General features: G+C 40.4%; 1 pseudogene; it reads left to right on the forward strand.

The window, feature by feature from the left end:
• Positions 1–4,384: 4,384 nt before the first annotated feature.
• Positions 4,385–5,249, forward strand: LOC118718553 (annotated as a pseudogene).
• The last annotated feature ends 21,348 nt before the right edge of the window (positions 5,250–26,597 follow it).

Raw genomic sequence — 26,597 nt, forward strand, 5'->3', positions numbered from 1 at the left:
ATGCTCAACTTGATATTTTTTCTCCATTCATTCATCTAGCATATATCCCACACAGTATTTTAGAGATCTATACTTGCCATGTTGAAACTACACAAGTTCATCTCTGATGGAGAGAGATTAATTCTTAGAGGCAATAAACCCTAAACAAGTAGTAAAAAAAAAAATAATGTCCTAACTGCCTTACAATTTACAAGTCAGTCTGCAATAGAAATGATGCTTCATTTATTATGAAAAAAAATGCTATTTCGTTTCCTTCATGCCCTCTCCTTCCTAATTTTAAATTTTATTCTTACCCCTTCTTACTTTCCACTGTACTTCTTGGGCCTGACAGTTAAAAATACAGAGCCCTTGTTGAGTCAGTTACTTATTACTGGATAATCCCTTAGTTACACAAAGATCAGAAAAGCCTTGAAATAACTGAATTTAGGGATTCTGTTGAGTTTTAGCTAAGAGCTGGCACTCCTCATTCGGAGCTTAGTTGGGATTAAGGGCATTCAAATGGCAAGCAAAACAATGGTTTTATTCTCCCGCTTTCTAGCAGCTCATTCAGTAAACATTTAATGATTTCCTCGCCTGTGTCCAACACCATTGAAGACCCAGATGGTCACCTCCACCAGCTCCTCCTCGTCATCCAAGCCCTAAAATGTGGCTGACTTTTTGCAGAGTTCTGTTTTGTTCCTCTTTTTTCTCACCAGCTGTGGATTTCTCAGCCTGTGTACTAGATGTAATAATTCCATTCTTCTCTCTCAGTATATGTAATCGATGGACCTGTAATTTAAAAAGGTCAGATCGATAGTTAACATAAAGGGTTACTAATTAAAACAATGTTATGTACATTTCTCCATGTATATACATTATATACACTGAGTGGCCAGATTATTATGATCTCTGAACACATAATAATCTGGCCACTCAGTGTGTGTGTGTGTGTGTGTGTGTGTATAAGGTTTGATTAACTCCACTTTATATTGTATCAACTTATATATATATATATGTTAGAGGCCTGGTTCATGAATTTGTGCATGGGTGGGGCCCGGCCAGCTGGCCAGCTGGCCAGGGGATATGGACAATTGGCAGGCCTGCCTGCTGGTCAAACTCCTGATTGAGGGGACAATTTGCATATTGACCTTTTATTATATAGGATATACACTGAGTGGCCAGATGATTATATGTTCAGAGATCATAATCATCTGGCCACACAGTGTATATCTATCTGTCTGTCCATTATATATAATTTCGGGTCCCAGCTGTGTAGCTGAAGGAAGTGAATTTTCTGCAGCAGGCAGCTTTTCTCATCCCCGACGCGCACAACATTCAGGCCGTCATCCCTAGCAAGGGGTAGTGGGACTGTCTCCTCAAGCCAAGGTTGTAACGGTGTTTAACTTTCTTCTGGAGACAGAGTATTGTAGAAGGAGAGAGATTCTCTTAGACAGAAAAAAGTCTCAGCAGCTTCTCAATTATAGCAGACTACTGTCCAAAAACATTAGCAGCCTGTTTATTTAAGGAAGTCACGACAAGGGCTCCCATCTGTGACACTATCTTCTCATTGTATAAGCCTTTTTCGTGTGCTGTTAGATAACTATTGATCTGACCTTTGGAACAAAACAAAACAAAAAAGGAAAGAGACAGACCTCAAGAGAAACTAGTACTTGTAGATAAGATTAGAACTCAGACTCGGTCTCTGAAAAGAGAATGCGTCCTCAGTCAGAGAGGAGGAAATGGCCTGGTTCTGAAGGTTCCTGGCCCACAGGGAAGGAAGGACACGCTGCCCCGATGGGCTCAGGTCAGCGCCAGTTGTCCTCTCAGGCCCCTTCCGGTCCGGGACTCGGAGGCTGCAGGTGGCACCTGCGGCTGACAGTGAGACTCAGATGTGGTGGCCCAGATTCTATGAGTCCATTCTCTCTGGCAGGTGGTCGAGGAATTGAAAGGGCTGGGCCTTGACAGCAGGAGAACTTGGGCCAAAACCTGGAGGAGCCTCAGCATGGAAAAGCTGACACTTGGCCTGGAAATCAAATTCCAGGCACATGTGGCAATGTGCTTGCTGTTTTATAAGAAGGCTCAGGAAAAAGTCTCCGGAGCTGCCAGGCCCGGGTCAGAGGCACCCTGACTCGGCTGAGCCAAGGGTCACAGGCAGGAGAGTGCTGAGTTTTCACCCCTCCATGCTTAGTGTCCTCCTCTGGCAGAAGTCTGCTGCCCTGGGCCCTCTGCTGCCCACCCCGAGTCTCTTTAGACCAGGCATTCATTTTGTGTCATGGATCCACTTTTGTAGCCACTGAAGTCCAGGGACTCCTCCAAATAATGTTTTTATTTTTTATTTTTATTTTTATTTTTTTTAAATATATATTTTATTGATTTTTCACAGAGAGGAAGAGAGAGGGATAGAGAGTCAGGAACATTGATGAGAGAGAATCATCAATCAGTTGCCTCTTGCACACTCCCTACTGGGGATGTGCCCGCAACCAAGGTACATGCCCTTGACCGGAATCGAACCCGGGACCCTTCAGTCCCCAGGCCGACGCTCTATCCACTGAGTCAAACCGGTTTCGGCCAAATAATGTTTTTAAATACAACAAATTAAAAAAAAATGACTATGAAGAAAACCAACTGTATTAAAATTGAGTTATTAAAAGATTTTTAAATTTATGAGCTAGAAACATTTAGAATACTTATGGGATAGAAACTTGTGCACACTTTTTAATTTACTAAAAACTAGCTTTAATTAATCTCATAAAATTACCGATATGATTTTAAAGTAGTGATAAGTGGAAAAAACATTTTAAGATTTGTGGTAATTAAAAAGGAATAGGAAAGAGACCCTCCAAGAGGACTGCAGAGTCGCCAAACTGGATTTACAGCTAAATTATAGAGCGATCACCCTGAATAGCCAACTGAAGCTAGCTTAGTTGAAATGTTAGAACCAATGATTTACAGGAAAAGCCACACAGAGACTTATAAAAAGGGCGGAAACGTGGAAAGGGCAGGCCCCCACACTTACTTGCAGTGGAAGAAAAGCCAAAGGGTGCAAAATCTCTCCCCCCCCAGGAGTATGTGGTCTCAACTTCTTGCAGGAATTCCCAACCCAAAACAACAGAAATGGGAAGAGGAGTCCTTAGAGCATCAAATGGTGAAAACCAGTGGGATTCAGAGTTCCTGGTAGAGAAGGGAGTCTGCTAAGGACACAGACACCCTTCCCAGGGTTGAGCACTCCTATTATTGGGGAGAGCAATGCTGCTCCTCCATTTCTGACTCTGCAGAGGGTCTGCTGGCTACACCCAGTGGGGACCTATGGAGGCTCTTATTCTGGAGAAGCTCTTGGCAGAGACTCAGATAACGATTGAGCTGTGTAGCTTTGGAAAGCATTGAGGCAGCATTGAGGGTCATGGAGAGCATTAGGGAATCCAGTCAGAGAAAGACAAGTATTACATGATCTCATTCATATGTGGATTCTAATGAACTAATGAGCAAAATAGATCCAGAGACACGAAAGCATAGAATAGGCTGACATATCTCATAGGGAAGTTGGGGGTGGGTGGGGAGAATAACCAGAGAATTTATATGCATATCTTGTATGCACAGCCCGTGGACACAGGCAATAGTGTGGTGAAGGCCTGGGGAGAGGGAGGGTAGGAGGTGAAGGTGGTCAAGTGGAAAGAAGGGGGGCATTTGTAATGCTTTCAACAATAAGGATAAATTTTTTTAAAATAAGTAAAATTAAAATAATAAAACAGATGGCCTAAACAGAAATAAAAGCAACAACAAAAATCCATAGCAAGATGGTAGACACAAGGTCTAGTATAACTAATTACATAAAATATAAATATGGCAAGCAAAATAATGATTGTCAGACTGATTAAAAACAAAACTTGACAACATGCTGTTAACAAAAACATGCACTTTAAATGTGAAGGCGGAACATTTAAGAGTAAAAAGATGGGAATAGATATATTATGCAAGAATTAACCAAATGAAGTTGTAAGTAGATTATACTTGTGTCAGAAAATAAGGAAGTAGAGGAAAGAAGCAATTGTTGAAGATAAAATAAAGACATTTTATAAAATAGAGACATCCTATAATGATAAGGGAATCAATATGAAGTGAAATAGTCACACGTTTAAATCTATGGTATACCCAATTACATGGATTCGAAATATATAAAGCAATAAGTAACAGAAATGAAACGATCCATGGACAAGTCACAATCATGAGGGACCGTGATGGATGCAAGTATATTTTATGAGCTCTGAAGCAGGGAGGGGCACAATTTTTCATCAGTCTCCAGATAGAAATACTTCTGTTTTTGCAAGCCATATGGTTTCTGTCATAAGGATTCAATTCTGTGGATATAGTTTAAATGTAGCCATTAAGCTCTTTCCTACCTTGCAAGATGGTGAGTGAAAACACAAAGAAGCTGGATCCTGAGTGGGACAAACCTGAAGCCAAGATGGCAGGTGCTAGGGGCAAAGTTAAGAAGGGTGATCTCAAGGCCAAGAAACCTGAGAAGATGAAGCCCCAGTACAGCTGAAACCCTGAACTACACAGAGCAGAGGAATTGGCAGATATTCCTGGTCGGTTATGTATTCCCATAAGCCACGCACAAGAGGAAGTACCAGCAGCTAAATCCACAATTGAAAAAAAAGGGGGGAAGTTCTTGCTCCTGTTATAAAACCAGTTGATGGCGACAAGAATAGTGGCACCCAAGTGGTTAACCTTTGCAAAATGCCTAGACATTATCCCCCTGGACCTGAAAGCTGTGGAGAAAGCTGGACCTCCAGTGCGCATGAGAGAAAGCTTCACTCCCGGGACCATTCTGATCACCCCCACCAGTGACACAGAGGCAAGAGGGCAGTGTTCCTGAAGCAGCTGAGCAATGGCTTGCTACTTGTAACTGGACCTCTGTCCCTTTATAGAGTTCCTTTGTGTAGGACACACCAGAAATGTGTCATCACCACGTCCACAAAAATAGATATCAGTGCTTTGAAAATCCCCAAACATCTCATTGATGCTTATTTCAAGAAGCAGCAGTTGCATAAGCCCGGGAGGGCGAGATCTTTGAGAAAGAAAATCAAGATTATAGAGCAGCTCAAGGTTCATCAGAAAGCTGTGGACTCTCAGATACTGCTCAAAATCAAAGCCATTCCTCAACTCCAGGGCTACTTCAGCTCAGTGTTTGCTCTAACAAACGGGCTTTATCCTCACAAAGTGGTGTTCTAAATTTCTTACAAAGAACCCAACTAAATAATGGAACTGTTTCAAATAAAGAAAGGAAGAAAGAAAGAAAAGAAATTCAGCCATTGACATAAATAAATAAGTGGGTGTGGCTCATGCCAATAAAACTTTATTTATAAAAACAGGCAGTGGCATTGATTCAGGCTCTGTCCTTTGTCCTAAAGAAACCACTTAAATCTACTAAAAAAAAAATACACACAAAGATAGTAATAAGCCAGTAGGAGAAATATAATGGAATCATGAAGAACCCTCAATTGATTCAAAAGAAGGCATAAAAAGAAGAATGAAACACGTGACCCAAAACAAAATGTAATAAAACAAAACACAAATAGCTTATCAGTAATGAAAGTGATATTTGTGATATTTTTACCTCCCTTTTTATGTCTCTATATCTATCTCTCAATTATTTCTGACATTTAGCATAGGGAAAAGGGAAGTATTATTTGTTGACTTCCCAAAACACCCAGACTTGTCAACCTTTAATTTGAACTATGCCCTGCACTCATATTTCTCCCTCTCTCTCTCTCTCCTCTCTCTCTCTCTCTCTCTCTCTCTCTCTCTCTCTCTCTCTCTCTCTCTCACACACACACACACACACACACACGCACACACACACCACACAAACACATCCTACTCACCGAAGCCTCTGCATGTACACAAAGTTTACAGAAGATTTGGGGAAGTAAAGAGAACTCAAGAACTCCAAATTACTCATTTGTAAAAGTTCACTTGAATGATTCTCCTTCCAGCTAGAATGGACTACATACCTTCTTGAAGAAACAGAAATATTAAATAAATTATAATTTTATATTTGAGGGACTGGCAAACTATAATCTGCAGGCCAAATCTGGCCATGCCTATGTTTTTGGTAGTGTTTAGTGCTTTAATAGCATAACTAAATAGTTGTGACAAAGATGATAGGCCAACAGTATTTATTACCTGGTCTTGACAGCTCAGCTTGCTGACTCCTGATATTTTTAAAGAGCACTTCAGAAGCATCGAAGATGAAAGGGAGTAAAATTGAGGAGAAAAAAGGAAATATTCAGAGAAAAGCTGAGAAAGTACATCTGTATTTGGGGGCATTATTGATTCTTGGTGAAGACTATAAAGTCTGAGAACCTAGGTTTGACTTACACAGAAGGCCATGGTTGGGGGACAAAAAAAGCTGAAAGAAGGAAGGGAAGGGAAGGAAAGAGAAGTGAAGGGGAAGGGTAGGGAAAAGAAGGAGGGAGGGAGGAAGGAAGAAAGAAAAGAAGGAAGAGGCAGCCAATGATTGGTTCTCTCTCATCACTGATTTTTCTATCTCTCTATACCTCTCCCTTCTCTGAAATTAATAAAAAATATTCAAAACATAAAATTTAAAAATACATATTTTTAAAAAATGACACAGATAATAGTATGGTAACTGCCAGAGTAAAAGAGGTTGAGGTGGAGGGTAGAAGAGGTTTAAGAGGAATAAGTGGCTCTACCTGGTTTGGCTCAGTGGATAGAGCATTGGCCTGTGGACTGAAGGGTTCCAGGTTCAATTCCGGTCAAGGGCACATGTCTGGTTTGGCGTGTTCATTTCCTAAAACTTTATTGTCTCGCACACTTTGGATTCATGCACTTAAATGTATGTATATTATATTTCAATGAACATTTTCAAAAAATTAAATCCTTTAGTTAATAATCTCCAACTCTTCCTCAAACCATAAATTAGTTTCCAAGGTAAAACAGTTTATGCTTTTGCTTACTTGACTCCCAGTAACCCATTCTTTCAAGGTCTCACTTTGTACCTCAAGCTACTGGCTAGTTTAATTTCCTAAATAAAGTTTCTTCCTTAAAATTAATTCTAACTTTAATTGAGACGTGGTTTATTTTCACCTCTTTTCAAACGTAATGGCCACATTGCATTCTGTATGGGTCAGATTAGCAGAGTATCACGTTTAAAGGAGGATAGAGACAGATTGGAACGTGTCCAGAGAGGGCAAGTGAAATAATAAATATATGGGAATTAGGTTGAAGGGACTGGAGATTTTCAAACTGAAAAATAACAGACTGGAGTCAGAACAGTGCAATCCCTGCTTTCAAATCTATAACATGTTTTGTGGTAGAAGGATCTGTTTTATTTGAGGATTTTGAAGGCAGAACAGGGACAAGGGTGAAGCCTTATGGAAAGTGAGTTTCCTTTGAATGCTCAACTATCTATTGTGTTCTTCACTCCACAAATATTTATTGAATGATAAATATGTTACAGGCTCTGCAGCCAAGGAATGCTTAGTCTACTGCTGAAGACAGGTGTATACAAGTATAAAACTAGGTGGAAATCCAAATCATGGCATCACAAGGTGATGTAGGAGCTCAGAAAAAAGAGGGATGGGCGAGGAGCAGGAAGTTAGGAGATGAATTGCAAAGCAGGACTCAAGTCTTCTGACTCCTGGCTGTCCATCTCATCATTGTCATAGAAATGAGCACCACCACCATCCACTCAATTAATCAAGCTCATGGCCTGAGAGCACACAGCAACCTGACCCTCTCCCTCATCTGCAAACCCAAGCCCAGTCAGCCTCTCAGTTCTATCTGTCTTGGCACAAAACATTTCTCAAAGAGATCTCTTTGTTCTTGTTACTACAACTGGGTTTCGATTCTCAGGTCCCTTGCCTGAATAATGTGGCAACGTCTAACTGCTCTCCTGCCACCAGGCCTGGCTCTCTCAAATCTGACATCATGTGGGCCTTAAGGTTACTTTTCTAAAATAAAAATTGGGTCATGCCAAGCCAGTTTGGCTCAGTGGATAGAGTGTCGGCCTTTGGACTGAAAGGTCCCTGGTTCGATTCCGGTCAAGGGCATGTACCTTGGTTGTGGGCACATCCCAGTGGGAGATGTTCAGGGGGCAGCAGATCGATGTCTCTCTCTCATCGATGTTTCTAACTCTCTATCCCTCTATCTTCCTCTCTGTAAAAAAATCAATAAAATATATTTTTTTAAAAATCGGGTCATGCAAATGTCCTGAGCAAAGCCCTTCATAGGCTCATGGCATGTAGAAAAAGACTCCTCCCCGCCCCCCATCTCCTCTGTAGAATGGGATCTGAGGCCCTTTCCTCTTCGGCTCCTGCCCACCCATCCAACTCATCTCAGACCAGCTTCCCTTTTATATATGCCCTACATTCCAGTGGTCACTGACTGATTCTAGTGACCCTGTCACTCCACATCGTGGCACACCTCCACATTTGCGTTCACCATGCTCCTTTTATTGGGAAGTCTCTCCCTCAGCTCATCCCCCTGGGGAGGCTACTCATTCTCCATGCATCAGCTTTAACATCAACTCTCTTAAGTCTTCCCTGACTCCAACTTGAAAGATAGATAACTCCTTCATTTGTGCATTTACTTTCTTTCTGCAGATCTCCAAGATTATCTGCTTTTCTCTCTCTCCTTGACAGGCTGTGAGCCCCTGAGGACTCTGAACAAGGTTAGACAACATAGTGGACTCTAAAGTCAGGCTGCCTGGATTTAAATTCTGGCTCCATGTCCGATTAGCTGCCTGTCTTTGGTGTCTTTGTCTGTTTGAGCTTCAGTTTCTTCATTAGCGAAGTGGAGATGATGGTACCTACCTCATAGGATTGTTGTAAGAGTCAAATGAGTTATTTCCTGGAGAGTGCTTAGAGCAGAGCCTGGAAAATAGTAATTCCTTAGCGAATGAGATCTGTTATTACTTACGAGAGGCCCAGTGCATGAAAATTCATGCACTGGAGGAGGGGTCTCTCAGCCTGGCCTGCCCCCTTTCATAGTTCAAGAGCTCTCAGGGTCAGGAAGCTACCGGCGATCAGGGGAAGGCGATACCCATCACACCTCTGCTACTGCCACTGCCACAGTGCAAGCCTTAGCCAGTCCTGGTTACCTAAGCCTTGGGCCGGCTCTGGGTGGCTGGGCAGCCGCCACCCAAGGCTTGCCTGCACCTTGACCCAGCCCTGGGTGGTTGAGGTGCTGAGTGGCTGGGCCCTCCTGAGGGCAGGCCTGGCCTTGCTGCATGCCTGCCACCCCGGCAGGGCTGAGGGGACTAGGCGCAACCATCTTGTGGCTGTGGGTGCCACCATCTTTGAGGGCATGACATTCAATTAGCATATTCCCTCCTTATTGGCTGTGGATGCCGCTATCTTTGCGACAGGATGAGGGTCAATTAGCATATTTCCTCTTTATTAGACAGGATTGTTACTACTATAATCTTTGCAAGGGAGATGCATAGCTCATTAGATGTTATATAGTAGATCTTCCATAAATATTGAATGTATTTTTCCAGCCATTCACATTGCATGCATACACACACACACACACACACACACACACACACACACACACAGTGTTCTGAGAAATAGAATCTGAGAAATCTACTCTTACATCTAGTGGTCTATTTCAGGTCCTCAAAAGGGACATTTTTCTTCTGAGTCTAGTTTTCTTATCCTTCAATCTTCTTCTTGTCCCGCACAGGGCATTCTTTGGAGAAATTTAGTGCTTTAAACTAAAGAGCTATGGAGCTCCCTCAAGGATTCTATCTATAAAATAACAGCTGTAGGAGGAAACTTGGAGATGACAGCCATAGACAGCCATTTGACTGCTCTGTTTAGGAGTGATAAATTATTCCTATAATTTATGCTAAATCATTTCTACGCTCTGATATGAAGCATAAAAACTGTCATTTAAGCAAAACCATGAGCTTCCACAACATTAGAATTTGATATGAAAGGTCATGTAATGCAGTCTTCATAATGGCACCATTCCTTGCTGGCTGTTGTCACCTCACCACACAAAGGCCTTCACTTAACCAGTAAACGGTGTTTTCTTGTTTTAAATCCTGGATTCTGAAAAATTTTATTTGACGTACAGAGTGCTTCTTTCTTTATGTTTCTAAGGAGGCTTTCAGAGAATGATGGCCAAGTTATTTGAAAGATGTTTTCCTGTGGTGATGTCATTTCGAAGGGAAAACATACTTGGGATGTGAAGTATTCCCATCAGAAACCTCTGAGATCTTACATCTGTACTCTTAAGCCCAAGAGGTTATCAAATGATAGTAGATGATTGTAAAAGGGATGACTTCTAATGGGGTGTTGGCAGGCAGGCTGGCCAACAGTCACAGGTCACTGCACAAATATTTATGGAGGAAGTGAAGGCTTCATTTTTGCTTTCACTATCAGACAGCCTTCCCAAATGTACGAAGAAAGACGAGTACTCAGGATTGTGATACCCAATGCATGAGAAATGTATAGAAACCAATAGCTCTGTTGGAAGATTCTTACATAGTGTCCAATGCCAGCCTATAATGATACAGTGGGCTGTCTGCAGGATTTCCTCAGTGAAAGGCAACATATCCCAGATCAGTGGTCAGCAAACTGTGGCTCGAGAGCCGCGGTTTGCCGCTCTGTTGACTAATGACTTTCCCGACCACTGACCTAGACGCTTGATTCCAATAATTACAGGCTGTTGTTGTTCCTTTGATTAAGCCCCTATGAATAAGGAACGCCATACCAATGAGGTCAAAAGGAAAAAAAATGCATCATCTGCCCAAAAAGAACATGAAAAAACTTTTTTAGAAAGTGGAGACATTAATTATAGTCTGTGTGAAAATATGTATTGATTGATGATTCCAAGATGGTTAACAATATAAACATTTGTATTTCCTCCAGGCCAAAGGCATATTGTGGCAAGTCTTCTGATCAGCTGTGTCTTCACGGAGCAAGATGTACATAATCGTAAGTACAATTATCTGATAAGAATGAAAACGAAAAAATGGATATTTTGTGTGTAGGTGGCCCTTTATTTAGCTCATTGGGGAAGCAACATGGAGTCATGGCTAGGGTGTGGCCATTAAAGCAAGAAAGACTCAACTCAGAGGCCTTTTCTGTTCCTTGTTAATTTGCCTGAATTACTTAATTTTTCTAAGCCCCATTTTCCTCTCCTGTAAATTGGGGACAGTCCATAGTATCATTTTATGGTTTCACAACTTACCATTTTGAGTTTATCTTTGTATGTATAAGGTTGTGGTTAGGTGCCCCACAGACCTCACGCCCCATACTCACTACATAACTCCGACAGCGCTGGTATTGTGCTGTCATTGCTGGGGGTTCTTCGTGAGGTTGTTTCTTCTTTTCGTTGTCTGTATTCTTTCCGAATTCTTCCTTCCTTACTTCCTTCCTTCCTTCCTTCCTTCCTTCCTTCCTTCCTTCCTTCCTTCCTTCCTTCCTTCTTTCTTTCTTTCTTTCTTTCTTTCTTTCTTTCTTTCTTTCTTTCTATTTTTTATATGTACATGTCCAATTTTCCCAACACTATTTAATGAAAAGACTATCTTTACTCCATTGTATGTTCTTATCTTTTGTGGTCAAATATTAATTAACCATAAAGACATGATTTAATAAGCATCCCATGCTTACTTAAGAAGTATATGTCTTTTATTATTGAGTGGTATACAGAAACCAATAGCCTTGTTGGAAGATTCTTACATGGTATAACTTTCTAAAAGGTAAGTTGTAACTTTCTAATAGGTAAATTTTTTTTATAGTATTTATGCAAATTTTGCATATTAGCACTAAATATTTTCTACTTTTTCTATCAACTGAGAAAAGAGTGTTGAAATTTGTAATGATGATCATGGGTATTTTATTGTAGTTGTATGTTTTGTCAGTTTTTGCATTATGTATATTGAAGTTTTGATAATAGGTATATACCCACTTAGGATGGTTATGCTGTGGAGTAGTTGCTTTTGTCATTATTATATGCTCCTATTTGTTAATTATGAATTATTTCCACCTTCCTGATATTACATTCTATTTATTTCACTTGTTATTATTTCTTGCTTCTTTTCTTATATATATATTTTTGGATTAATTAAATACACTTTAGTATTATTTAACATTCTTAGCTTTTCAGGGATAGCTATGTGATTTTTCTCTCTCTCTCTTTTCTTCTTTCTCTCTAGTAATTATTCTAGTTATTAAAATATGAATCCTTAACTTGCCACTATCTGCTTTAAGTTATTATGGAGCAACTTTATAATGTAAGAACTTTAAAACAATGAAATTTATTGAACACTTCTCCTTTGTGCCACAGTTGTCCTATTACTCCCACAATGCACTGTTATTATTTTTTGCTTTAAACAATTGTCTTTTAAAAATACTTAAAAAAAAGAAGTCTTTTATACTCACATATTTCTATTCTAGTACTTTTTATTTCTTCCTATAAATTTAAATTTCCTTCTGGTATAATTTCCTTCCACTTACAGCCCTGGCAATGAATTTTCTCAACTTCCTTTTGTCTGAAACTGTTGTTATTTCAATTTTTGAAAGAAGTTTTTACTGGTTATAGCTTTCTAGATTGATAGTTTCTTTTTTCCTTTCTGTATTTTAAGAATTTTGTTTTCTGGCCTCTATGATTACTGATAAGAAGTCAAACATTATTATTTATATATATATGTTTTTTTTTCTTTATTGATTAAGGTATTACATATGTGTCCTTCCCCCCCAACACATACTGTCACCCCCCTGGTGTCTATCCATCAGGCTTATATGTATGCATACAAGTCCTTTGGTTGATCTCTCCCCCTAACCCCTTCCCTCCCCTACCTTCCCTCTGAGGTTTGATAGATGTTTCTCTGTCTCTGGGTCTGTTTTTGTTCATCAGTTTATGTTGTTCATTATATTCCATAAATGAGTGAGATCATGAGAAAGATATTTATCTTTTTCTGACTGGCTTATTTCACTGAGCATAATGTTCTCCAGTTCCAACTATGCTGTTGCAAATGGTAAGAATTCCTTCTTTTTTAGCGTAGCATGGTATTGCATTGTATAGATGTATCACAGGTTTTTTTTAATTTACTCATCTACTGATGGGTACTTAGGCTGTTTCCAAATCTTAGTTATGGTAAAGTGTGCTTCTGTGAACATAGGGGTGCATATACCCTTTCTGATTGGTATTTCTAGTTTCTTGGGATATATTTCTAGAAGTGGGATCACTGGGTCAAATGGAAGTTCCAGGTTTAGTTTTTTGAGGAAACACCATACTGTTCTCCACATTGGCTGCATCAGTCTGCATTCCCACCAGCAGTGCACAAGGGTTTCTTTTCCTCTGCATCCTCGCCAGCACTTGTCGTTTGTTGATTTGTTGATGAGTGACTGTGAGCATGTTTTCATATGTCTCTTGGCCTTCCTTATGTCTTCTTTAAAAAAGTATCTATTAGGTCTGTTGCCCATTTTTTGATTGGGTTATTTATCTTCCTTTTATTAAGTTGTATGGGTTCCCTGTAAATGTTGGAGATTAAATCTTTATCAGTGATAACATTGGCAAATACATTCTCCCATGCAGTGGGTTTTCTTGTTGTTTTATTGATGGTTTCTTTTGCTGTACAAAAAAAAAAGAAATAAAAGGCATCCAAATTGGAAAAGAAGATGTAAAAATGTCATTATCTGCATAGGACATGATACTGTACATAGAAAACCCTAAAGACTCCACCAAAAGATCATTAGACTTAATAAATGAATTCGGTAACAGGATACAGAATTAATGCCAAGAAATCTATGGCCTTTCTATACACCAATAGTGAACTTACAGAAAGAGGGACTAAAAAAAACCAATCGCATTTACCATTGCACTAAAAAAATTAAGATACCTAGGAATAAACTTAACCAATAACATAAAAGACCTGTACTCAGAAAACTACAGGACACTGAAAAAAGGGATAAAGGAAGACAAATAACAAAGAATAAACTGAGCTCATGGATTGGTGGAATCAGCATCATTAAAATGCCCACACTACCCAAAGCAAACTATAGATTCAATGCACTCCCCTTTAAAATACCAATGCATATTTCACAGACCTAGAACAAACTCTCCAAAAATTCATCTGGAATTATTAAAAAAAAAAAAAAAAGATTCCGAATAGCTGCAGCTTATTTTGGCTCTGCTTTAGTCATAAAAACATATAGTCCTTAGTTCTAGGTTATGAACTTTACACCTGAGGCCTGGCCCTGTTGAGGTTTTAAGCCTGTGGTGTTTACCAATTCCTTCTAACTTGGTAGAATTTGAACTCCAAACTGTCTTTTCAGCACTTCATCTGCTGACATCTCCACTCAGCTCTTTAACCTCTATTTGTTCTACTGATTTCTTCTTGGGATTCTTGTCCAGCCATTTATAATTTCAGAGACATGTAAGAATTTAAGAGAAAATATTATGTAGATACGTCCTCCTTTCTCCATGACAACTCCACTTCAGCGTATCCCCTTAATTCCCAGCTATGCAGGCAGCCCAAAATCCAATCTCTAACTTCTGAGTCCAAAAAGACTCATTCTTTCTTTTTGAGCTCTATACCTTATTCTCATGCAAATTAGAGAGTTCCAGCAGGAGAAGAATTGGATAAATAGGAATCTAATCTGATTTGCATCCCGTCTCTCACAGACCATATCTACTCTTATGTCTGCCTGCTTTGGGCTTGTCTGTTGCCTTCCACGAGACTTTTTCCCCCCTAAAATTTATAGTTATCACCAGCAAGAGGATTAGTCCAATACAAGGTACTCTGCATTACCAGAACTGAAACTCCTCTAATTACCTGGTTATTTAAAACACACTTTGTAAATAAATAAATGAGAAGGCTTATTCAGGAGTTACCTCTAATACTACAATTGTGGTTCTTGGTTTATTTTTTAACACATGTCTCCATAAACATTACATAACTTCCTCTGAGTCATTTCAAATCATTAAAAATCTCACAATGAAGTGTAAACACAAATTCGTTTTGAAGAAGTGCAGAACCTCATTCAATATGCCAGCCTTTGCTTCCCTGAGTTCAGTTTATGTATCAGGGGAAACAAGAGCAATTTCCCCATTGACAGAGAAGGCTCCACCACCATGTTCCTTAGGCATGTCAGTTATGCAAACCTCTTAGGCACTTGCACCTGCCCATAATTTATTCTACACTTACCTCACCTATTTAAGTTTACACAAAGCACCGACAGGTCATGTTATCTGTTTTTCCCCAGAAAGTTCCGTTTTTGCATAGCGTGTCTTTTTTAAGCCAAAACATTAATTCACCTTTTAATGTTTAGTCATCCCATAGCTTGAGTCCTTGCCATGCCAACAAGGACAAGCAGAGAGAAAAATAAAACAAAACAAAACAAAAAACAGCTTGGGAGTGAGGTTGTTGAATTTTTGCCTCAGCTGGAATCTGCTTCTTGTGGTGGCCATTTTGGATTTTAAAGTTTCACTAGTGCAGTGAGTTATGAATTTGTATATCTCCATGCCAGGAACTATTGTTAGTATTTACTCCTGCTCATGTATTTCATTCTTACAATAGGCACAGTTTACAATTGAGAAAGTGGGCACAGAGATTCATTTATTTACCCATGATCACACCCAGAAATGATTATACCCAATGTGTTATTTCACTCGAAATCAAAGGGCCACGCTGTGAATTGAATCAATGTTCTGCTCTTCTTCTTACCATTGAACTTCGCTGCTTCTCCTGTCCTGTTAATGCCTTTACTCCATTTGTAATCTTTTTTTTTAAGATCCTATCCAAGGATATTTAGAGTGGACAAATGGCCATGCCAAGGCCTACCACCTCTTTGATTGTTACACTTTCTTCCTCAGTGTTTGCATGGTCATTCTGCCAGACTTCAGTCATGCTTGAATGTTTTTCTCAGGATCATTTCCTTCCTCTTAAGTGTCTCCTCTATGCCAGGCATGACCTAGGTAGTGGGGATAAAATAAGATTGCTTCTGCTCTTGAGAATCTCAGAATCTGGTGGGAAAGAAAATATATGCAAATATACATGATAAAACTTTATGGTAGACACCTTAGCAAAGAGTCTGAACATCTCAGAAGAGGAGGCCACTAAATCTATATCTAATCCTATTTGAGTAGTTTTGGGAAGTTGCATAACAAAAGTGTTTTATAAACTGAGTTGGGCATGCACGAAATAAACTATATAGATAAGACTAGGTGGAGCATTTCTTTTTTAAACAACAACAACAACACATATATTTTTATTGATTTCAGAGAAGAAATGAGAGGGAGAGAGAGATAGAAACATCAATGATGAGAACGAATCATTGATTGACTGCCTCCTGCACACCCCCTACTAGGGATCGAGCCTCAAATCCAGGCATGTGCCCTTGACTAGAATCGAACCTGGGATCTTTCAGGCCATAGGCCAACACTCTATCCACTGAGCCAATCCAGCAAGGGCTAGGTAGAGCATTTCACACTTAGGGAACAGCATTTTCAAAATTGGGAGGCAGGAATGAGCATGACTTCCTGGAGGGCATTGAGAAGGTAAAGAAAATAGAAAATCAGATTGTGTTAGCAGGCAGGAGACAGATTATGAAGGGGTTTGAATTTTATCCTAAAAGAAGCAGTAATATAATTACCCCTAATCTACTGCTTTGTTTCAGTCCAATCCCTTGAGCAAATCCTACCTACTCTTCCCATCTCAAGCACACACAGCTAGAGTTTTTCCCGTCCCCTCCTTCTGCCCAGAATGTGTGGATAGCTTGATGAGAGAGCATGTCTTCCCTCAGTCCTCGTGAATTTGAGAATCATGGTTATTTTGAAAATGCTTCATAGTTTTTCTGTGCCCCTCCAAAATGGATTTGCCAAGGATCTCAAGGAGTGATCAAAATGAACAGAAACTTAAAAGCCTCAGAGAAATATAATTCAGTATTTCCCTTTCCCCTTCTTTTTTACCTTCATGCTCCCATTTTCAAAAAATAAAATAAAATAACCTGTTGCTCATGCTCATTCAATCTGAGCATGATTTATCTTTGTATTTTATTTAACTTGTTGAGAAATAGGGTGTCAGTTTCAACTAGCTATTGTCTTTTTTCTTCGTGCTATTTATAAAGCCATCTGCCCTTTGCCACAACTGAAAGGCTGAATTGGGTCTTTTGACTTCCTACCTTCCCAGATGTGTAGCTTCAGATTGGACTGAGGTCCAGAATAAATGTTGTTATAGGCTCTCTCTTCAAGTCTCATCCTTTTTTTCCAGAAGCTAATAAATTCTGAAAGTGTTGCCATAGCTGCTTCTGAAGTCAGTTTCTGAAAAAAGACCTGGTGTGCATGACTTCTCATTTGACCACTGTCATCATAGGGGAGAGAAATGAAAAGAGGACAGAAAGGGCAATTTCTGACTCATCCCATCTCTTTCTTCCTCATATTTCCTTCCTTCCTTCTTTTCTCCTCACTTCCCTGCTAACTTCCTTCCTTCCAACTTTCATCCTGCCTCCCTCCCTTCTTCCCTTCCTACTCCTCCTCCCTTACCTTCCCTCTTTCCTTATTCATTATCTTTTGCTCTAATCTCTTCTATTCCTCCTTTTAAATTTCTTTCTTACATTTCAAAAGATGATTTATTTATTTAAAAATAAGGCAAAACCGGTTTGGCTCAGCGGTAGAGTGTAGGTCTGCAGACTGAAAGGTCCCAGGTTCGATTCCGGTCAGGGGCATGTACGTTGGTTGTGGGCACATCCCTGGTAGTGGGTGTGCAGGAGGCAGCTGGTCAGTGTTTCTCTCTCATCGACGTTTCTAGCTCTCTATCTCTCTCCCTTCCTCTCTGTGAAAAAATCAATAAAATATATATTTAAAAAATAAATAAAATAAAAATAAGGCGAATGTTCACAATGTGCCAGTCTCTGTAATTAGCAGGGAGGTTAAAAAAAAAAATGCAGCAAAAGGGTCAAAATAGAATCCCTGCCTTCAGGGAGCTTCCAATTCAGTGCAGGGAGGTAACAAGACAATTACTAAGACTATCTGTACCAAAGGAGGTTGATGCTCTATATTTTCTGAGATGGATTTGACTTGGTTTTAGTTAACTTTGCTTACTATAAATTATATGATTATATATATATATATGATTTTATTCTCTCTGCATTTCACTTTGACCTTTGCCTAGATAACATTAAATTAAAATTGTGATGAAGAGATAGATTATTTTTAAATGCTAAGGATTTTTTTCTAAAATAATTTTTCTGCATTTCGTTTTTTAAATTGATTTTTTGTTTTGTATTTCATCTTCTATATATGTTCCATCTATATATATAAAAGACTAAGCGACCAGCCGACAAGCCAATTGGCTGACCAGCCAGTAGGAATGATGTGCACTGACCACCAGGGGGCAGATGCTCAGTGCAGGAGCTGCCAAGCCACAGCAACTTTGCAGAGTGCCCTCTTGACTCTGAGACTCCTCAACTTCTCATGGGATGTTGAACTGCCAGTTTTGGCCCAATCCCCACAGGCCAGACCGAGGGACCTCACCTGCCAGAGGGACCCCACTCACCCTGCAGACGCCCTTTAAGCCCTTGCACCACCCCAGTTGTGGCTGGCTAGGGAGGGACCATTGGGGCGTGTCTGGCCTGTCTTGCCCAGTCCTCCCCACCCCCCATCAGCCACCTTCTAATTATCGATAATTCCCTTTCAATGTGCACAAATCTGTGCACCATGCCTCTAGAAATTTATAAAAACTCATTGAAAAACAGATTATTTTCAATCTTTCCATTTATAAATGAAACCATGGATATTTATGTACAAATTATTGTTTAAACTTATATGAACATTTTCATATCAAAATAACACAAATTGGAATTGTTGGATCAAAATAATATATATACTTCTTTTTATATATTGTCAAATTATCCTTTTCAAAACAGTCTGTGAGAATTCAGACTAACAGTTTACTCTTTTAAAAGCAACAATCCTTGAGTTTTAAGCAATATATATATTTTTAGAATGTTATAATTAATATTAGATAATATATGAAAAATGCATAAAATATGATCAACAATGTCCCTGCTAGCATGGGTAACCCAGATTCAGTGAGTACAGGAAGCTGATATGCAATGAGAACAAAAGGGTGGGTTTGGACAACACGGATCTACCTCATGAAGAAACATTTGTTCCCCAGAAAAGGCTTGGTGCTTACAGCCAAGAGGAGAAAGCGCAGTGAAAAGGAACCCGTCTAGGCAGATGGCTCTGGTGGTGTTGGGTTGGGGGCTGGAGGGTGGAAGAACTGAGCCAGAAGAAAAAAGAGAGAAAGAACTCATGGACAACAGTGTGGTGACTGAAGGGGGCAGGAGTGTGGGTGGAGTTTGACGAGGGCATAGAGGGGATAAATGGTGATGGAAAAATTAAATTAAATTAAAAATAAATTTAATAAATCAATAAAATAAAGGGTTTGAAAAAAGACAAGGAACCTGTCTAAACAATTGGGGTAGTTTTTGCTGTCATTCGTGACCCTCTCTGACCTTCCCCTTTCCTTCTTCTTATAGCTCCAAACTCAGTGACTTGACTCTTTTACTTCTCCACAAGTTATATTGGTGTTATGTACAGAGGACCTTAATTAAAGATTGCATGTGGTGAGTGAGAAAGAGAAGGGCATTTAAACTCACTGAGTCAGGCCCTGTTACCAAAAAAAAAAAAAAAAAAAAAAAAAAAGAGTGTCAGAATGACACCAGGAAAAGAAGGGGGTGCAAAAAGCCATTTGCTCTGAGCTCCGTTCACTCAGGCCAGGCAGAAGTAATGCTGAGGCCCAAGGGGGTGAGCTAAGGACAGGCTTTCTGCCTTCCCTCTCGATGTGCTCGGCTTTATTAGTTTAGGCCAGGCGGCTGCTGACATTATTTTAGTATCTATTTTGTGAGTGATTATGTTGTATGCATGGGCAGGAGGTCAGGCAGGTCAAGCCTTTCTGCTCCAGACCATCTCTGCGTGAGCCTTTTGCCTTCAGATCTTGCTGAAACTTGCCACCTGTAAAAGCAGACAACCTAATGGGAAAAGAGCAGCACTTAAAATGTGTTTTCTCTCCGCCGCTCTCGAGTGTAAAGACCGTTGTAAAAATATTTCAAACTGGATTTTTTGTTTTGCTTGTGTTAACTCTTTGTTTGACCATCGTCACCATTTTCCCACAAAGTTGACTTTCGGTAACCAGAGATGTTTTGGAGAAACTGAATATTATGGCTGATACTCTGATTGCTTAAACGCCTCTGTTGTATCACACGCAGTGACCACAGCTTTGGAAAGTGAGCAAATCGGTCTATTTCTTAGGGGCTCTCTTTCGTTTCTGTTTGAACAAAACAGCCATGAAACTTGGACCAACTCCAAGCACAATGTTTTTGATAGCCAACACCCCAAAGAAGAAGAGAAGTAGTCTAGATTTTAATCCCAATTTCTTGTCTAACTGGAATGACCTTGGGCTCATCATTATGCCTCAAGGACTTGGTTTCATTTTTAAAAGAGCCTACTTGTCTCCATGTCTGGGAGACTGAACTCATTCGCTATTAATAAATGAGGTTATTTGACAGGAATCATGGGTCACAACGGGGCAAAGGGCCCAAACCTTGGTTTGGCCAAGCAAAGATTCCATTGTAACCAGCAGGGTCCAGGTCGGATATATAGATCAGCATCATGTGTGAGCTGGCCTCACTCTTTCTAGTCAGAACTGGGCTCTGATGCTCTGAAACCCTCCAACCTTCCATTTAGCCACTTCAGAAAGTTTTCTGGATAGTTATTCCTCTATGCTAGGGGTGTCGAACTCAATCAGAGAAGGGGCCAAAATCTAAAATCCAGCCTAAATCGCAGGCCGAATGGTTTACTGAACAGTCATAAACTGTCATTGTGATGGAAATGCAGCGGAGTGCAGTGATGACAGCGCGGTGCGGGCCACATTGCAAGGCCTGGCGGGACGGATTTGGCCCGCGGGCCTTGTGTTTGACACATGTGCTCTACGCACTCAACAATGATTTGTGAAAAGCTACTCTGCCCCAGGCATTGTGCTAAGGTGTTTTAGTATCCAAATGCCCATTCTCATGAGCCTTCTACTCAAAGAGGAGATAATGTATGGTCTGTAAGTAACAATGCAGTGTGTCCCATATGATAAGTGCCGTGAGAGAAAGCTCAGCAGAATAAGGAAATGGGAAAGCATGTCACCTCTAATGAGGGAATAAAGACCTGTCTTAGATTAAATGAAAGGCTGAGCCAGGCAGATATCTGGGGAAGAGCATTCCAGGCAATGGAAAGAACAAGTATAAAGGCCCTGAGGTGGGAAATATTTGGGATGTCCACCGACAGCAAGGGGTCCTGGGTGGAACAGCAACGTGAGTGGGTGGGTGTGGGGGACAAAGATAGGGAATGTGCTAGAGAAAAAAAACAGGAACCCGTTGATGCGGAGTGTGTGGAACAAAGTAAGCCAGTTGGATTTTATTTTGAGTGAGCTGGGGGAAACAAATAGACTTATTTGATCAGCGAAGTGTTATGATCTGATTTTGTCTGAAAAAGGACCACCTATTGAACTGTAGAGAGTAGATTATAGGGGCCAAGAGTGGAAACTGTGGGACTGGTTATGAGTCCATGTAAGTGGAACAGGTAAATGGTGACAGTGACATGGGTTAGAGCAGTGGTCAGCAAACTGCAGCTCACGAGCCGTGGTTTGCTACTGTGTTGACCAATGAGTTTGCCGACCACTGGGTTAGAGTAATAATACTAAACATGGTGACAAATGATGTGATGTGACATACATGTCAAACATGGAAGTGAAAAGGATGATGACATTTTATTTTTAAAAATATTGTTGAGCATATTACAAATCTCTCCTCCATTACCCCTTTGTCCCCCACCACCTGGCTCCGACGCCACTTCACGCCTTCACCACCCTATTGACTGTGTTCATGGGCAATGCATATATGCATGTAAGTCAGAAGACTGGTGGTGTTTTAGATATGGGATGTAAGAAATTAGAAGTTAAGAGTGATGGCTGAGCAAGCAGGTGAATGATGGTGCCATTACAGAGAAGAGACATCATGGAGGAAAGAACATGGAGGGGCAGCTAGCCTGGAAGCTTCAGAGACTAAAGGGAAAACCCAAAACTGTGTTGCAGGTGTGATTTACAGGAATCTGTTTGAAAAGTAGAGTGCCTGGTGTTTAAGGCAAAGTTAATTCATAGTGAATAAAGGGTTAAGGATGATCTCACGTGGGCTAGAGGTGAAATGGCTTCTTTCATAGGAAAGAAGCATATCTAGGCTGTAACTCTTGGAAAGAACTATGTCATGATGAGGCAAATACTTCTCTTTGGCCAATGTAGCCAGTACTGAGCACTGGACCCGAAAGGCTATGGGTCTGGATAGACGTGGGCCTCTGGTGAAGGTTTCAGATGCTGCATTAGCTGATATGCTAACAAATGTCTCATTAAATGAATCAGACAGTGGGCTTACTAAAGCATTCAAGCAGGTATATGAATCCCCAAAAATAAGTAAATAAATTTTTACACAAAGAAGAATGCACTGCAAATGCCAAATAAAAAGTAAAAAAAAAAAAAAAAAAAAAATACACAACTTACATAAAACATTTTCGTTAGCTTTTTTCATTTTTAACTTTCCCATCTGCAGTTTATCATAATCTAGATACTCCTTTGGTTGGGGTATTATCCAATAAACTATTAAGGTCAAAATTCCCTACTGTTTTTGAGAATTTAAAGTGATGAGACTGGATTGCCATACATTGCATGCTTATTTAAACCAGCTTCTACACTAAAAAACTCTCCATACTTAGCTCATCTGTCCTTTGCAGTAAGCCAGTCAAATTAGTATTACAGCCTCCATTTTAAGAGAAAAGCATGAAGGCTTTGAGAAGGTAAGTGTGAGAGCCACGACTCAAACACCAGTTTGACTCTGAAGCCTGTGCAGTTCTAACCCAATAGAGGCCTACTGTCTTTCCAACTGGAGACTCCCTGAAGCTAAGACAGATGTCCCCTGGTGGTGTGGACCACAGGAAAACAGGGTGATTATCTTTGAGGACCGTAGTCCATCCTGAGGGTTCTCCCCATTGAGACCACTCTACCAGCGCTAAACCAACAAGTCAGTGTGGCCAACTGGGCAAGCTGGGAAAAAACACAGCATTGCCTTAATGCTTAGCTCATGGAGAAATAAGCATTCTTTATTAGCAACATCGTCAGAGGTATTGCTATACCTTCCCTGTCTCTGGATTCCCTCACTTGGAGGACAAAGAAATGTCTTTACAGCTCTCACGAGCACAGGACTCTGCAGGCTGTGGGACAATGTTCCCCTCAAAGCCACCACAGAGCCATGCCTTTAGGGATCTGTATGTTCTGCCATGTTCATCTTTTCTCTGTGAAAGAACTGAGTCAATGCTCAGCTTTGTTAGTGTTTTCTCCTCAGCTTGCGCTGGACCTGTAGGTTTTCATAACGGCTGTACAGTGTATCTGTCTAACCCCATGACTTAGACATTTATACATGCTTTTATCTACAGTATCAGACACCGCCATCCTTGAACTTGCCAGAACATGTAGTTCAATAAAATACAATAACATCTTATATAGAGAATTTTTTTGAAAATTGTGTTGCCTATTAGAAGAAAAGGAGCTGGTAAATTCTTTTATATATAGTTTTAATAACATTCAACTTCCCACAAGTCACCCTGCCCCCACCTTGATTTCACAGTGGCTTTGGAAAGAATTTAAATCTGATACCAAATCACGGTATTAAATTTCCAAAGTCCTCAAATTCACCTTTAAATTCCTTTCATCCTTCTCCACTGGATGATGACTTTCATCCAATAGTTCCCCCCCACAGCCTTGTGGTCCCAAAATCAAGAAAATTCCTCTTTACATTGGACTGATCTCTTGACCAGTAAAATAAAATTTTCCTGGTTATTCTTTTCTAATCATACTGTTATGATTAGTTTGAAATGGAAAGGACCACCCTTCATTTGGACTACAAGAGAAACATTCCCCCTTTTTTTTATAAAAAAGAAAAGAAAAAAGAAAACAAACAAAATGTAAGGGAATAAGGGGGAATCCTGTCCCGGGCTTGTGTTTATAGGACACAAAGACAAACACTGAAAATTGGGGCTGAGGGCGGGTTGGGAAACGAATAATCCATCAGTTTTGCTTAAGTATTGCCAAAGAATGGGCTTGAATAATTTTTCATGTGGTTTGGCTTTGTATAGACACAGTGCTGGTGATATTTTCTGAGCACATGAAGCATTTACTCAGAGTCAGTTGAGTGTCCTGTCAGCAGTCTGCACCAATCGCTTATTCCACGATGTTTACTGGACTCCTGCTATGCACCAGGAGAATATTATGCTGAATCCTAGGGGAATATCTTGATGAAGATAGACCCAGTCGATATTATCCTGGGCACTAATTAACCTGCTCTTATGCTCTGTAGAGAGAAAAGTCTTTTCCCTAAATGGCTATAGTTGTTTAATAAATAATAGTTTTAAAACACCTGGTTTATAGCAAGGAGATGGCTGGTATCTCAGTGGGCTTTGATGGTAAGATAGCAAACTACTGAATAAAAGTGAGTTTTCTTTTTTTTTTTTTTTTAATATATTTTATTGCTTTTTTACAGAGAGGAAAGGAGAAAGATAAAGAGTTAGAAACATGGATGAGAGAAACATCGATCAGCTACCTCCTGCACACATTCTACTGGGGATGTGCCCAAAACTGAGATACATGCCCTTGACTGGAATCGAACCTAGGACCTTTCAGTCCACAGGCTGACACTCTAGCCACTGAGCCAAACAGGTTAGGGCTAAAAGTGAGTTTTCAATACTCAGTTCACATCCAATGTGCTACATGAAATATGGGCAACTCCCATTGATTTGAGTAAAATGGAAAGCAACTGAGATATAGCTTAAGAACATGTCAAATAACAGTAACAACAAAACCCCAAACCACATTTCCTGCTTTTGCAGTTGCATTTCCATATGGACGTTTTTAAGGGTCTAGGAATGCATTTCAAATGGAATTCGGTAGTCACCCTGTGAAGAGGTGACTCTGAAGGTACAGCCTGTTTCCCAGTTTTCTACTCCTGCCCCTGCTAGGGCAGCACCTCCCACCCTTTCCCTCCCAGGACCAGTCCGTCCCCGTCCTGATTAAGACCAAGTGCCCATGTACAAATCTTGCCTAAAGTAGGAAGTCACTGAAAAGTCTCGTTTTCAAAGGCTTGCTGCGCAAGCAAAATAAACAGACAACTTTATTGAATTAGTAAGGTTGAAATTAAGCAAATTAGTCCCCAACTCTTCATAGTAGATACCCAAGATGTCAAAGCAAAGGTCAGTGTCAATAATATTAAAGCAAGGCTGGCTATGCTCACCACACATGAATAATCCAGTGACACAGAGTGGACTGCTTCTAAGCTCCTGGATCCTAAAGTCTCCATGAAAGATGATGTATTTTTCTTTTCACTTTCTTTGTTGTGAATCCTCACCAGAGGATATTTTTTTCTATTGATTTTTAGAGAGAACGGAAGAGAGAGGGAAAGACAGAGAGAAACATCGATGTGAGAGAAACACATCAGCCGGTTGCCTCCTGCACGAGCTCTGACCAGAGCCCAGGCCGGAGGGGCCTGCATGTGCCCTTGACCAGAATTGAACCAAGGACCCTTTGATTGGCAGGCTAACGCTCTAACCATTGAGCCAAACTGGCGAGGGCCAATTAATTTTTTTTTTTTTTTTAAATCTTTCTCTCTTTTTAGTATTCTAGATTGGGACCTGGAAAAAGTTTTGCTATTAAATAATATTAAAAAGAATATGGAAGATGATGATAATGGTTTCTCTGCCTGGTCCAGGGGCAAGTGGGGAAACACGCTGTTTGCTTCGTGCGTTTCCCTTCCACCCACATTTTGGCTGTAAGCTCGCAGGCATTCTCCAGGAGAAATGGTTTTCCCTCGCACAGTGTGTAATTCCATCCATAAAGAAGCCCAGCTCCCCGCAGAAGCCTGGGTTCGCCCTGGTTGAGATGTACTGATGACGCCTCAGATTGTACCCTCTCTCTTGATTGAAAGCAGGAGGACCTCCCCTCCTGCCTGGCCTCCTTACTTAAGAACAGTGTCGATCCATTTCCTGTTCCCCTCTGCTAATTCATAACAGGACAGACACGAGATGGAAATGACGGACCCTGCATTTCGGCACCTCCTCGGAGCAGTGTTGATGGGAATAAGTGTTTGCAGACTGCAGGTTCCTGTGCAGGCTACCAGAGATGGCTTTTTGGTTCTTAGTTAACCAATTCCATCCCAGAACAGGGCCACTGTACACCGGCACCCTTCAATGCTGTCCTTGTTTCATTTCCCCCCTGGAAGTAATGGCCACCCAACCATTATCACTCCCAATTTAGGGTAAGATATGGAGCACCTCATCTGGGTTTCCAATGAGATGCAATTGTCCCTTTGTTGTGCTGAAATCCATCAGAATCCTGCCCAAATGGGATTGGGGGGGAGGCAGGGCGGTCTCAGGTTACCACGAGGAATGTGTTTTCAGGAGTGTTAGTTCTGAAATTAAAAAAAATGTAATAATCATTACATGGAGAGCCCATAATTATAAGCATTTCCTCTTGGAATCACAGAAGAAAAAAA

The sequence above is a fragment of the Pipistrellus kuhlii genome, unplaced genomic scaffold (genome assembly GCF_014108245.1).
Source record: "Pipistrellus kuhlii isolate mPipKuh1 unplaced genomic scaffold, mPipKuh1.p scaffold_m20_p_14, whole genome shotgun sequence".
Lineage (NCBI taxonomy): Eukaryota > Metazoa > Chordata > Mammalia > Chiroptera > Vespertilionidae > Pipistrellus > Pipistrellus kuhlii.